This window comes from Schistocerca gregaria, chromosome 7 (genome assembly GCF_023897955.1).
Source record: "Schistocerca gregaria isolate iqSchGreg1 chromosome 7, iqSchGreg1.2, whole genome shotgun sequence".
NCBI classification, from domain to species: Eukaryota; Metazoa; Arthropoda; class Insecta; order Orthoptera; family Acrididae; genus Schistocerca; species Schistocerca gregaria.
Window position 1 is genome coordinate 526,789,517 of NC_064926.1, and position 12,877 is coordinate 526,802,393.

Genomic DNA, 12,877 nt, shown 5'->3' on the forward strand with positions numbered 1-12,877 from the left:
CCATTGTTTGCGGTCTCGTGGAGGTACAGAGCGATCTGAGTTTCGCAGGACCTTCTCCAAGAACGTTATAATCCTTGAGCATAAGACATATTCGATAATTCTACAACAGCTTTACATCAACGATATAGGTCTATAATTTTGTGCATCTGTCTTACGGCCCTTCTTGAAAATGAGAATAACCTGCGCTTTCTTCCAGTCACTAGGTACCCTTGGTCGCTTAAGCGATCTACGATAAACTACTACTGGAAGGGTTGAAAGTCCTTTTGCGTAATATTTGTAGACACATAATGCGGTGTAAGGCTCTGTATGTTTAACCGGAGACGTTAATTGGTGGAGTCTGGTTAAGTCTGCACTGTGTAACGTTGCTCGTATTTAAGCGAGCGATTTGGCCGCCTAGAGTGTTTACGAGGTTCTAACGTATATGCAACAAACTCCGCAGCAGCAGCGGCTACAGCTTATTGTTACTAAGAATAAATTTAATAAAAAGGAGTTTTCTTGGGTCCTGTTAACTACTAAATAAATTTTGAGAAGGGATTTTATTAATAAAGTCTATTTAAAACTTCAGAATCTTCATGAATAAGAATTAATAGTGATAATGACAAATGACGTATGCATCCATAATGGCTGATTGCCAGATTATCAAATAATTTTTGTTTCAAAATTTCATTAACATTTAGTAACCGCAGCATACTATTTAGGTGTGGAGAATAATTATTGCTATTTGGAGGATAAAGAGGCTTCTTTCACTGACAAGCAAAACATGGGATTATTGCAAATTCGGACTAAAAATCACGAGTCTAACACTGCAGTCGGTTTGCGGTATTCTTGCGAATTTTACCTCTAATTAAATCTTCAGGCATAGTTAAGCCATCTAGATCTCTCCTGGCTATATAAATGAAATCAGGCCTTGAGTATGGTAGGATTAGCCATCACCGAGGTGAAGGCACCGTGACACGGCTTCCCTTCTCCGAGCTCTCGACCGACATTACCCTTCCACTATCGCAGACCGACTTCTTTCCCAGAAAAGTGCAATGAAACCACCATCAGATAAGTGATACAGTGAATATCAGCAGTTATAAAAAGTATGTTCAAGCTCTCACAGGAACAATCGGCACTTTCTCTCTTCTGAACGGTAATACTTTGTCATATATAAATTATCTCATCATCAAATGTTGTGAAAGACCCTACTAAACCAAAATTGGACAAAGACATAGTCCTGTTTCAATAGTTACTTTTCATGTAGTACAAAGATAATTGCAAGTCGCTCACAATCGGATTTTTATACTCTCAATGAAGCAATCTTATTTCTATTTTCATGAATAAAAGCAATTACAGTAACTTTATATCTCATAGGCAAAGACTTGGGTGGGGGCCCTCAAACTTTCCAATTTTTATTACACAAAGCGCACAAACTCTAAGATTATTTCATATTGAAATTAGTAAATTCATTGTTCAAGAATGTTTCTTCATATTAAGCAACACTAAAGAGGGGATTCTCAACTGACCACGACACTAAAGCAAACTAAACACACTTTTTGAGACGATTTGTAAGATACAAATTTAGGTACTACTCTTTCACAAATTTCACTCACCTTGCAGGACTTTTAAAACAGTTAATGTCGTGTATCTTTCATACAGGTCATTAGGTATGATTTTAAGTGCATTTTACTCTATCTAACCTCAAAATAACGTGCTTCATTTTGTCATTAGAACAACTAGTAATTTTCACTTACAGAATTAAATGCAGTTCATCTTTGAAGCACCAATACTTTCAATTAAAACAAATCTAACATTATGGAGGTTTTCATAAATGCAATACTAGCTACTTCCCTTGATTTCAATCAAACCCACAATATTTATACATATCTTGTTGCATTCAGAATCAAGCACCAACGATCACTTATTTTCTTTTTTACATACATGATACTTGGACGTTAGTAATTATGTGGAATGGATCCTAAGAGGCATGTTGAGAGTAACCAGTTCAAGGGTCGGACACACAGTTTAACATTATTTGCCTTATTATTGCAAATTAAACAACACTTAAATGTACTGGTACATACTTCGACATAAATCTAACCTCTCAGATTTTGCTGAAGTGATGGTGCAATATTGGTGGCGAGTACATGGTGGCTAAATGCTCATTCCTCTGGATGTAATTTGCTCTATTACTTTCTTCTTAGCAACGAAATACCAACTTTAGAGCCTTTTCCAGTAATAGAGCAGCAGTTCAGAGTCGTACAAACATCCGACACCTTTCCATATTACTCAAGGTTCTGGATGCCTAACTCGGCACTTGCGCTGTTCACTCACTTGCTGCTCAGAGCAGACTGTCCAGCAACTAGCTGCCAAGTGGCTGGGCTCTCTCACTTGGCGTCCAGACTGAGTGCGACATCCACCTTTTTAGCCCGCGCCAACCACATTTGGGACCCGCCAAATCACTTCCGTTGCAAATGGGAAATACGAGTACTGTTGCTTTTCATTTTATACAATGTAAGTCCCTAGGTACAAACCTGCTTCATAGATGTAAACAAACACCTGTTAAAAAACCTTAATATTTAAATATATTAACATGTCAAAACGAAAGCCACACATTTATATAACATTTTCCTCCAATTAATATAAAGAATTTAAACAATAAAGAGAAAACATTTTACACATTTTTCCACTTCATTACGACAGGTTCAAGTCATTACATAGTGAAAATTACATACTTCATATTGAACAGAATAAATCAGTACAAAATATTTACAGTATTAATTACGGTGTTACACGTTTTTTCGTCGTTTTGTTTCTAGAAAGTTATTTAATTGTCCAGAACTGTTGAGTCTATTAAGAAAGAACGTCGCATGACATTGGTCAGAAAACTGAAAAACGTATTACGATGCAATAAAGAAGGGTTTAGTAAGTTGCCAAATCTTATGTCACTCTGACACGAATTAAAGTTTTGCTTTGCCATGGACGCATCCTTTTCGGGAATCGGTGGATGTCTATTTCAAACGCCTGAAAAGGGCAGAAGGATTGAAGTTAAGATGATTAGTTTTGCCAGTAGGATCCTTTCGGAGTATGAACATCTATATTCCGTTACTGAGTTAGCTCCAGGAGTAATGTGGGAATTTACTAAGTTCATTTATTATTTTCCAAGTTGATACTCCAGGCAGGTATAAAAATGAATGTGTGCAACGGAAAATACTGAACGCAAAATGAAGATTTCTCCCTGTCTGGCTATCCACCTCTCAGTTGCCCAAATCTGCCCCTTTTCATGGCTACGCGATCTAATATAAATAACGCGAGATGATTGATGTCATCTACGTACCAAAGACTAGAAGACAATACTTTCAAAGATGACCTACAACGGTGTGCAACCTCAGTAGAAAATGTACGTGATCGCAGCTATTTAGCTTTATAGCCCAAATATGCCGAAGCAGTTAGCAGTATCACTGAATGTAGTGCGTGCGGTGTGGCAGAGTGATGGTTCTCTTACACGTCTGCGATGATGGAAGAACTCCAGCTAAAAAATAGAAAAACTCTTTCAAACACTAGGACGGCAGAAGGCAGTCCGCTGACTAGTATATAGTAATAAGAGCAGACATCTTAATAACCAATTAGACAGTTCTCATAATACCACACCTTTGTGTTCTAAGTAAAATAACTTTAGATTGATTTTAATATATTTGTGTCTCATATGCAACAATTAGAAAACTTTTATTCATATAAACAGCATGTGCATTTTCTTACTTGACTATCTTCACTCATGTTTTCAGTACTACGGAAAATTTTTTGTAAAGCTGTTATGTTAAGTATTTTCTGCCTGTAGAGCATCAAGTAAATGAGCTCTGCAAGGGCACAAACGAATTACAAAATGCACATGCACACATTATGTCTGCAACAATGATGCCACATGTAATGATGGCAGGAACCAAGGGGGTCTGTCATAATTAAGGGTGTCTGAAGTAAATGCCTGTTATAGAGTGGCAATCAGCAACCAACGTTGAGCCTTGACTTCGAAATCCACAATCACGCAGTGCTGTCTCAGTGGAAGGACACTGATAATACAACCCGCTGGTTCAACAAAAATTCAGTGTCTCCAAGTAAAGGTGTCAGTGATTGAGATAGACACTGTGCACAGCACTGCTTTATTCTCCTACAGTGTACGTTTCTACAGTGAGGTGTTAGTGATATACACACTAAACAAACCTCTACACAAAGTTTACGACGTTGCTTCTCCTCTCTTATTTCTGCAAGTGTGCAAAGTGCTAAAGAATAAAAAACTCCTTGTGCATTGAACATTCCCTTTTTACTAAACAATAACACCATACTTCTTTTCCTTGTTATATTTCCAAACTTCACAGTTTGAGGTTTTCCATGTATTAAAATGCTATTTATTACTTATTTTGAAGGGCTCACAAAATTGTCTCAAGATAGTTGAGCCAATAATGAACTATCCTTCTAATATGAATAGAAATTCTACATCTTCATGTATTTTGTTTAAATATTTGAATTAAAAATTGTACATAAGTCCCGTTCAAATTATTAAAGAAGTGACAAGGAGGCAATGTAAGGAGTGGGTCAGAACTCTCCTGTTCATAAAACAATATATCCAACTTAACGCTATTCTTTGCACTGTGTAAGCACTCAGATATCGATAGTAATAATCTAAGGGCGAAACATGAGAACGCGATTCTGAGTATTGTTGTGGTAGAGTTTATTGATCTGTTGGGCAGATATATTATTCTTAGCCTGGTGTTTGCATTTTTCACTTGACATATTTAGTTAGTAAGTAAAGAGTTACTTCCCAATAAAGATGGCAATGCTTGTCTATTGCGTAAGACTATTCGGTACGTCGTTTTCCGAAACAGGTCGGAGAGTGTTGCTCTTGTTGTTTTAATGACGGTATTTCTTTTCCTAGCACAAAACACCTAAAATTTTAAAAGATATAATACAAACAAAAATTATTATTATTAGTTGGCATACAGGCAATACGTAAGATAAATGTAGTTGATGAGAAACAAAAAGCATTAATTCGAAACATTTGCAAGTTTTTAAGATCAAGAATGGGTACCCAATGCAGTATGAGTATTTAATAATGTGAGAATTAATTTACTTCTGCACAGAGAAACTACCAACACGTGTGAAATTACTAATGCCTCATTTCATCCACTTGATAGACCTCAAAATACAATTTTACCAGGAAATCTCTGAATATTCAGCGAGGAATACGGATCAATTGCCGGCTGAAGTGGCCATGCGGTTCTAGGCGCTACAGTCTGGACCCGAGCGACCGCTACGGTCGCTGGTTCGAATATTGCCTCGGGCATGGATGTGTGTGATGTCCTTAGGTTAGTTATGTTTAATTAATTCTTAGCTCTAGGCGACTGATGACCTCAGAAGTTAAGTCGCATAGTGCTCAGAGCCATTTGAACGGATCTATTTGTTTGTTTTATGGTGACTAACAATCCCAAAGATGTCGATTTTTCCTCCTCCGCGGTCTTCTGTGGTATCAGTATTGAAGAAAAACTAAATTTGGATAAATAAATTATATCCTTATATATTTTTCGTAATACATTTAACGCACTTCACAGAAGCTCTTCTGCAAACCTGGCAGAAGAGCTTCTGTGAAGTTTGGAAGGTAGGAAATGAGGTACTGGCAGAACTGAATTCGTGAGAGGGGGTCGTGAATCGTGCTTGGATAGCTCAGTTGGTGTCCACCATGGTTCCCACGAAAGTTCCGCGTACAGGTACAGTCAGTTTTACCTTTGACAAATCCACGCGTCACGTCCAGCCCGGTTCTTTGGAGATACATGACTGGTTAGTCGATACAGTTAAGGTCACTACTGATCAGGTGCATACCGCATATTTCGACAGCGAATTATATGTGTTTTTTGTTAAGTTTCTTGACCCGCTCCAGGTTGATAGGCTACTTTCTCGTCATGGTTCTCAGGTACCCTTTACGCACCGTGATGGTTCCACTAGTATGGTTCTCTTGGCAAATGCAGAAGTGATATATACGAATATTCGGGTATTTAACCTTCCGCCCGAGGTTGACGACTCTTTTCTGAAGTCCGTTTTGCTTCCTTATGGGGACGTACGCCATATTCGAAATGAACGCTGGTCTGCTCAGCACCGCTTACAGGTATATAGTGGTATTCGGTCGGTGGAAATGGTGGTCAAAAAACCTATTCCTTCTCACCTACAGGTATGTGGTTATAGGGTCCATATCACGTACAGTGGCCAGGAAGGAACATGTTATTATTGTAATGAAACTGGTCATTTCCGTACTAATTGTCCGCGGCGTGTGGTGGTATTAAAACCTACATACGAACAGCGTAAAAAGATGACTTTAGCTGATCTTCTCCCGCAAGGATCTCGGACTGAATCGCTCACTGTTACTGAGGGACGCAGTGATCCGTTGCCCGACAACGGCCGTGATTTTCCCCCGTTGTCCTTGAGTAGGGATGTTGCTGCCCTTAATTCCGATGTTCCCGCGCTGATTTCTCACAACAAGCGTCGGCGAACACAGGATGATGCGGCTGATGAATCTTCCTTATTGGCTCGCCCTTCCGATGGGCCTCCGGTAAAGGACTCTCTTTCTCAGTCGGAAATCGTGGATGAGGAAGCCACAGGTGCTATCATGCCTTTGCAGAAGCTCCCTGACACCTTATCTGACGTTGTTCCTGCTACCGCGGCAGCCTCTTCGGAGACGCCCGTGACGGAACCTGCTTCTGGTTGCCACGTGTCTTCTCCGGTGCTCTCTGACACTTCTCCTATTGACTCTGTTTCGCATCCCCCTTCTGGAATTTCTGTCGCCCCCTCTGGGTCACAGCCTCCTCCCATCAAACAACTGATTGATTCTCCAGAGCCAGTGGATCCCGTTGTTATTCACCAACTGTCCCACCGTGAACCCATGTCTGCGGACGAGTGGGATGTAGAGGCCTCTCTCTCGCAATCTGACACGGAATGTCTACATGATGCTCCTACGCAGCCGAACGCTGCAGCGTCGGCACCGCGGAGCCGCAGTCGAATCCGTAAACAGCCACGGAGAGCCGCGTCACGGCCGAAGAAAAAGCAGTGGGAAGATGAGGGTTCTGTTTCGTAGTTTTTCTCTCTGTGGTTCAGCGCTTGTTTCTGGTATGATTACTTGTATGCTGCTCCGTCAGCTGACCGCTCTCTACCGATCTTTGTTTTTCTTTCTAGGTTGAAGTTCCATGCAAGCATATACATTTCTTACTCTGAATATTAACAGAATATGTTCTGAGCTTCGGCTCGCCGCTTTGCGACAGTTAATCTATCAGTCTGGGGCAGATGTTGTTTTTTTACAGGAAGTCCTATTCGACCAGTTTTCCATTCCTGGGTTCTCGACGTTTTTTAATGTCGCTTCCGAACTTTCTACGGGCACTGCCTTGTTTTATAGAGAAGGCATTCCGTTGATGAATTTCGAAGTACTCGACAGTGGAAGGGGGATCGGGTGCACGTTTTATGATCTCAGTTTACTCCTTCTTTATGCCCCTTCTGGTTCGGGTTGTACTACCGCACGCTCGAGTTTCTATAAAGAAGAAGTCATTTACCTGCTTCGTAAATCCCCGACAAAGATAATTTTAGGTGGGGACTTCAATTGTGTTCTACGGCCGGTAGATCAGTCTCCTAATTTTAATTTCAGTAAAGAACTCGACGACCTTGTGCGCTCCTTGCACCTGCGTGACGTGTGGGTTTCTCGCTATCCTACACTTGTGCGACATACCTACTTTACTCCCACGTCTAGCAGTCGCCTCGATCGCTTTTACCTTTCCGATTCCTTGTGTGGGCAACTTCTGGCTGTTGATGTGATACCAGCCTGTTTTACTGATCATTGCGCTGTAGCCGTTACGTTTAATTACGAGCGACAACCGGTAAAATTGTTTCGTCCTCCTTGGATGCTCAATATCGCGTATTTGCAAGATACCTCCCTTGGTATCGTCCTGGAGGACATTTGGACTCGTTGTTCTCGTACTATGGACCGGTACCCGTCTATCGTGGCATGGTGGACACTGTATGCAAAACCACACATCCGTAGGGCTCTCATGCGTTTTGGGGCTGCGAAGGTGGCAGAAGATCGACGAACGCAAGAATTTTACTATTCTGTCTTACGTCAACTGTACGATAGTGCTACGCATGCTCCCCTCCGGGTTACTGATATACAGCGCATCAAAGCCAAATTGCTGCAGCTCAAACGCATTCAAATGGAAGGCCTGCGGACGAGGTCTCAACCACGTTCCCTTCTACAAGAGGAACTGACGTCACTCTACCATCTAGTCCGTTTACGGTCGCGCCGGAAACGTGGGTGCCTTGCCTCCCTCACAACCGCTGACGGCCGCGTGTTCACCTCTCACCGTGACATTTGTGACTTCGTTTACACCTATTTTACTGATCTGTACGATACTCATGTCCCGGCGGAAACCTCTCTTGACGACTTTACCTCCTTGCTGCCTCGCGTCGTCACTCCTCAATTAAACGACGCCTTTCTGCGTCCCTTTCAGAAGGATGACATATATGATGTTGTTGCAGGATCGCAGTCCCGCAAGTCGCCTGGATTAGATGGTATTCCTAAGGAGTTCTGTGTTCAATTTTGGCCGCTCATTGGTGACACCTTAACGTCAATGGTAAATGAAGTGATGCGGGGAGTCTCACTTCCTGCTCCTTTTCAGGAAGGCAGAATGGTCCTCCTCCCGAAATCCACAGGTCGACCTGCAATTGATTCCCTCCGTCCTATTACTCTCCTTAACTTTGATTATAAACTTGTCGCTCGAGCAATTAATATCCGTCTCTCTAAGCTGCTCGATACCATTATTGCCGCCCACCAAAGCTGTGTGCCTGGACGCACGATACTGACTTCCGTTCTCGAATGTCGCGATGTAATCTCGGTGGCGGCTGCCGCTAATATCCCAGGGGCTTTGCTTTTTCTTGATTTCCAAAAAGCGTTCGATCACGTCAGCCATGATTTTTATCGAGAGTGCTCACCGCTGTCGGCTTTAATAATGATGCTCGACAAGTCTTAACTAATCTTTTTATCGGTATCAGTGTCTCGGTGATTGTGAACGGTCACCCTACCCCCCGGATATCGATCAGACGGGGGTTACCCCAGGGAAGCCCCTTATCCATGTCACTTTTTGTTCTATCCTTAGAGCCCTTACTTCGCCATCTCACCATGCACTTACGTGGCTGGAATATATTGGGGGAAATTTTTGCAGTGCGTGCATACGCCGATGACGTCATGGTTTTAGTACGACATGCCGAGGACATACCGCGGCTTAAGGATACCTTGGATTCATTTTGTGGTCTTGCTGGTGCTCGCATTAATGATCGCAAATGCACGTTCCCGCCGTTGAGAGGCTTTGATCATGTCGTCATTCCTTGGGCGACGGTTGTCGATCGCCATAAGACCTTGGGGATCATAGTGGATCGTAATCCGATCAAAATGGCGGCACTAAATTGGCGTGAGGTTACGAGTCGTGTTCACGGGGCGATCCTTGAACATGACCGCCGTTCCCTTAGCCTCCTTCACAAGGCACGGGTTTTAGAGACCTATGTCTTCAGTAAAATATACTACGTTGCGCAGGTCTTCCCGCTTCCCGCGATGATGGCCCGCAGGCTGAAACAGCTGTCTAGTCGATTTCTGTGGCGCCGCCATGTCTTCCGTGTCCGGTATGAAGTTGTGGCCAGGCCTCGGAAGCTTGGAGGATTGGGTCTTTCAGATATCAAAGAGAAGACGTCCATCTTATTTGCCCGCCGCAATGTTTTAAGCTGTACGCGGGCTCCGCATTCAGTCACCTCTCGTTTACTTTCCCGCCTCCGGCCGGCCAGTCTGACCCCTCCTGTTGATGTTGGACGGATTAATCCTAAATTGCGGCACATTCGTGAATACTTTGTACTTGTCGGTATTCTGGGTGCTGATATACTTTCTATGACGCATATTACTACCAACATGCTACAAATCCGTTGGGGTACAGCATGTTTCCCTTCTTCTGTTGAACTTGCTTCCCCGTCAACGTCATGGAAAACGGTCTGGTCTCATCTTAGTCTTCCCATTTTGCCGATGGAGATTGTTTCAACGTGGTATAAGGTCATTTACCGTCTGATACCTACTGGTGATCGTCTTTTTCGTATTGGCCTTCGTCCGACTGATCAGTGTGAGGAATGTCATCAAACTGACACCTTACTTCACAGGCTAGTTGCTTGCGGACGGGATCATTGGCTCTGGGTCCGCCGTCAATTAGCTTTTCTTACTAGAGGGCCTGAAACCGCATTCCCAGACGACATCTTCTTACATCCGGACATCTCTTATTTTCCTCAGACGAAAACGAACACGATTGTCTGGCTCTTGGGTTACTATGTCCATTACGTCATTGAAGGCGGTAATGACCCAGATCCCCGCGTTTTTCACCATTATTTGTCAACTGCGCATTGGAAATGGCAGCGGTTACCACAATACCGAACGCTTTTTGCGAATATGCTTTTTCTTGTGTTTAACCGTCAAGGTGTTGGTTAAGTTCCCCTGTGATTCCTGTTTCTTCCCTGAGCTCGAGTCCCCTCCCTTGTTGTATTTTTTCGTAATTTTTTTTTTCTCTCTCTCTTTTGCATGTATATATATACACCCAAAATTCATACGGGTGGGGTAACGCGTTGGTCTTCCCCTTCAGAAGAAATGTTTTATTTGTGTTTCACCTAATTTGTTGATTTTCTTTTTTGCAGCTAATATTAAATGATGATTTGACTATGGTTGTCTGAATTCTCGTGAAGTATACCAAGTCAATCTGATAATACAAAAAAGGAAAAAAAAATAAAAAAAAGTTGGTAGAGCACTTGCCCGGGAAAGCAAAGGTACCGCGTTCGAGTGTCGGTACGGCGCACAGTTTTAATCTGCCAGGAAGTTTCATATCAGTGCACACTACCCTGCAGTGTGAAAATCTCATTGTTGTTGTTAATGTTTCTTTCTGTAATTATAATTTCACTAGTATGTCCTTTACATTATTAATTTATTTATTTATTGACTCGTCTGACTTGTTTGATGCAACCTGACACGAAATCCTGTCCTACGCTGACCTCTATGTCTCAAGAGCAGAACTTGGGCCCTATGGTCTCGGTAATCTCCCCTACTGTTTCTACCCTATACAATATCCTTCAGTGCCACGGAGGTTATTCCCTGACGACTTCTTTCTTTCGTAGCTGATTCTGCAGAAGCCACCTCACTCTCGCCATTATTCTGCAGAACCACATCTCAAACGTTTCGGTTCTGTTCTGTTCCGATTTTCCCACCGGTCACGATTCGCAATCGTACAGTGCTGTGTGCGAAAGTACATTTCCAGACTCAGTTCCTCGAACTGAGTCCTGTGTATGATACCAGTGAAACTTTTACTAGTGCTTGTCTGCCTTTTATGTCTTTCTTGCTTCGTCCGTCATGTCCGTCTGCTTAGCTGAATGGTAACGTGTTTGCCTACCATGCTACTGGCCCCGGACTGGGTTCCCGGCTAGGTTGGAGCTTTTTTTGGTTAGCTGACCGGATGTTGTGTGGTCCTCATCATCACCGACGCGTAAATCGCTCAACGTGGCGTCACCTGATATAAGAATTGCACCCGGCGGTCGAACTTCCGTGGATGGGATCTCCCGACCATCAATGCCAATGGGTTATTTAGCTCCCTAGGTAGGAGAATTCTTTAATTTCGTGTACTTTGTAGTCATCAGCTTTGATGCTTTCTCGTACTCTCATTACTGCTACTCGTCACTACTTTCGCATCTCTTCGGGCTTTTCTGAGTCCATATTCTGTACTACTCAAACTGCTCACTCCATACAGTACATCTTATAATTCTTCTTCAGTGAAGATAACGATGTCATGAGTTATTTTTACCACTGACATTATGTCACCTTAAATTTTCATCCGACTCTTGACAGTTTGCTTTTTTCCGCCATTTGTCCTTCGACGTACAGATCGAACACAAGGGGCGACGGACTGCATCCCTGTCTTATGTCCTTTTTATGCAAAGGACTTCTCGTTCCTCCATTCCTCTTATTCTCCGTTGCTTCTCGCATATTACTGCACTATTTTGTTTCCCTGTAGCTTACTCCAATATTTCTCAGAGTGTCGTATGTCTACCACCATTTTCACACGTCGAACGCTTTTCCTAAGTCTACAAAACCAGTGAGCGTATCTTGAGTTTTCTTCAGTTTTGGTTCCATTACCTCAAATCTATCCGTCTGGTGCCTTATATTTACTACGTCGTACCTTAAAATTAGTCCCACTCATTTAGCAGTCGTGATGTAAAAAGAATTATAAATGTAAAACCTTAATACTATTTAAGAGAATCCCTGACAGCCGTAATCTAATCTGGTTTAATTAATAAAAAACCGTATGCACAACATTTCGACGCCCTCAAGTGTTCGTACTGAGCGAGGCGGCGCAGTTCTTAGGACATTGGACTTGCATTCGGGAGGACGACAGCTCAAACTCATGTCAGGCGATCCAGATTCGGGTTTTCTGTGACTGCCTTAGTTACTCCAGGCAAATGAGGGGACAGTTCCTTTGAAAGTGTAATGCCGATTTCCTACCCCATGCTTGACGCAATCCGAGACCGTGCTCCGTCTCTAATGATGAAATGTTGACAGGATTTAGAACCCATACTTCCTTCCTTTTACTATTCCCAGTTTTCATGTTTAAAGATATTTGAGGATGGACGTTGTTTTATATCCAGTAACGCCGTTATGCCATACAAGTTGATATTTAACAGCGCACCCGCGATAGCAGAGTGCTGATGTAATACCCTCAGTATACTGCGTTTTAATGCTGGCCGTGAACTTTGTACATGTTGTTGTGGTCTTCAGTCCTGAGACTAGTTTGATGCAGCTCTC